This window comes from Lynx canadensis, chromosome B4 (assembly GCF_007474595.2).
Source record: "Lynx canadensis isolate LIC74 chromosome B4, mLynCan4.pri.v2, whole genome shotgun sequence".
Taxonomy (NCBI): Eukaryota; Metazoa; Chordata; class Mammalia; order Carnivora; family Felidae; genus Lynx; species Lynx canadensis.
The window spans coordinates 33797843-33800409 of record NC_044309.1 but is presented as its reverse complement, the minus strand read 5'-3'; the positions used below and the strand labels follow the sequence as shown (position 1 = coordinate 33800409).

Sequence of the window (2567 nt, the reverse complement as noted above, 5' to 3'; positions counted from 1 at the left end):
AGTCCTTGGAGAGTAGTAGCCCACCTAAAATTTCCAAACATAAGGAAATAATTTACAAAGTTCATTACTATCAAGATGATTTTTCCTTTGTTCAAACTTTGAACAAAATGAAGAATTTTTCTTTACTGCAGGAAACAAACTGGGAGGAACAGTGCAGTTCTAGGCATACTTATGTCTGGTTCCAATATGGTCAGCTTAATACTTAAATACTTTAGAAACACACAAGTTCCCATTAGTGGAAAAATCCAAGTTTCTCATGTAGCCATTCTTCAGTGTTTCTTATTTCAAATACCGTGGGTAGTTCAGCTGTCGGGACTTATTCTTACTCCCAGCATACACCATTTGTTTTTTGCTGGAGTCCTAGCCCCAGCAGGTACAGAGGTTCCCGAAAGATGAACGGCGTCAGTGAAAAAGTGAAAATAAAACAAAACTAAAAATAAAAAGCTAAAATAAAAAAACCAAAATAAAAGTGGACACAGACAACAGCAGTATGTTGAACTGGCTAAATTCTTGCAGTAAACTTGGCATTATATATACTGGTGAATTCCTTGTACGTCAACTATGTTTTTCTAACATTACTTAGTTGTGAAAACATTCCTATGTATAAACAACCTTTAAGAAATAAGAACCTTATTAAGAAATTTCCCGCATACCCTTTGATTATAGATTAATTTCTTACATTATTCCATTATGTATCTGCGTTTATGTATAATCTACAAAGTATTTGCTTTGCTGTTCTCGTGAAAGGCCCTCTATTTCTCAACACCTCAAGTGGAAAAGTTACAGGAACATGACCTCCTAACCACATAAGCCCAGAACAATGTGTTTGCCTTGGTCCGGTGTGCCAGAAAGGGGCTGAAACAGCCTTAGAAACCCATTCCTCATAATTCTCAGAGAGACAATGCACCTAGGAACCAATGAACCATTCTCTAGCAAAACTGATCAGGTTCAGTCATCATCTGGAATGCCTCCAGGGGGCCAGGTGGGCTTAGGGGTTGAAGTCACCTGTGCTCAGAAATACACTCCTTAGTTGCTGGAGTGGGGCTTTCAAATTCATATGTCTCTGTTATACAGACCCTTTTTGCTGGCAAATGCATGGGGATATCCTTCCTGTAAGTAGAGTAGTCTCCATAGAGGATGGCAAGGGCTAACCGTAAGACCGCACAATTTCTTGCAGAACCTTATTTTCTTCCTAATGGTTCTTTTCCCAGGGGGCCTGCTGAAGGCAATTCCCCAACAAACAATAACCAAGGTAGTTTTAGTAAGACCAAATTACCTAAAAGCGGGAGTACAAGAAGCTCTAGTGTCGGCCGGCCGCCCTGCAGTCACCAATCCACCCACAGCCGGGGCCCTGCCACTCATGCTGGGATAGCTCGGCTTCAAGAAGTTGTTGAGGCTTATATCGAACAGGGCTGGAGAAAATAAGGCAGAGGATACGAACCTGTTCCATCATGTTGGTATTTGTAACTATACCCCGTGAAGGAGGTTGCCGTTCAGGCAGTCTGTCGTTCAGTTCATCAGGTTAAAAGCCCTCCAGCTCTTCATCCAGTACCACCAGGCATTTGTCCTTACCAATCTTATGATGGCAGCATTGTTTCTTTATGAAAACCAAATTTTCTCAGCTTTTCCACTAAATCTTCAACAACATCACAAACCACCAAAGACTCCCTCATTTTCCTCCTGCCCATCAGCAGCCGGTAGCCTTGTTTCAAGCCCCTTTAAAATGGCACATCTTTGCCTCCCTTCCTGTCCCAGCACCTGGCAGAGTCGCCCGCATCCCTGCAGTAATTCTTGAATGGTCTCTTTCAGTGCTAAGCAGGTCCTCGAGAAGACTGCCCACAGGTGAACCGGCTGCTCTTCAGAGTGAAAGCATCTTTCACAGACAGGAAAGGAAACAGTTTGGTTAACCATCATTTTTTTTTTCTCAACCAGCCAAACACCCAGTACTCCCAGGAAGGCAATCTTTCCTTTGGGGTATCAGGAACTGATTGCACTTGGTTAGCAGAGACCAGAGTCAGAGCTCATTAGGAAAGGCAAGGCATTCACTATGTGGGGCAGCCTCATTAGCCTTGCCTGGGACCAAAAACATAGTGATCACTACAGCCAAGGAATTGCAATGGTGGTTGCACACAAGGCCAAAGGTTTTCATTTCAGCTGAGAATGGGATAAAGTTGAGAATGAATTGTCCTGCTCCATGTTCCTCTTGTCCCGGAAGTGAGGATAGCTCCCTGTTGATACCTCTGACCCTGACTACACACAAGCATTCCTGCTGGGTACCTTGAAATGCCCTGGACTTGGCTTGTCAACAGAGTACTGAAAAGCAAGTTTGGAGGGACCCCGTGACCCAGCGTATCCCAGAGTGACAAGAATTTGGCTAGACTCCCCAGTGAAAAGAAGAAATGGCTCTGATGCTGTGCCTGAACGGACAAAAAGGAGAACTGAACTGGAAAAAAGCAACAGGGTGGACGAGAAGACACAGAAGGCCAAAGTTTTTGATGAACACCAGAGAATGGCATATGGCAAAAAAAAAAATAAAAAATAAAAAAATAAAAAATTAAGTGACTAGC

The 2567-nt window shown here is 43.1% G+C and overlaps 1 pseudogene; it reads right to left on the bottom strand.

The window, feature by feature from the left end:
• Positions 1-232: 232 nt before the first annotated feature.
• LOC115519261 lies at positions 233-1673 on the bottom strand (annotated as a pseudogene).
• Positions 1674-2567: the final 894 nt, after the last annotated feature.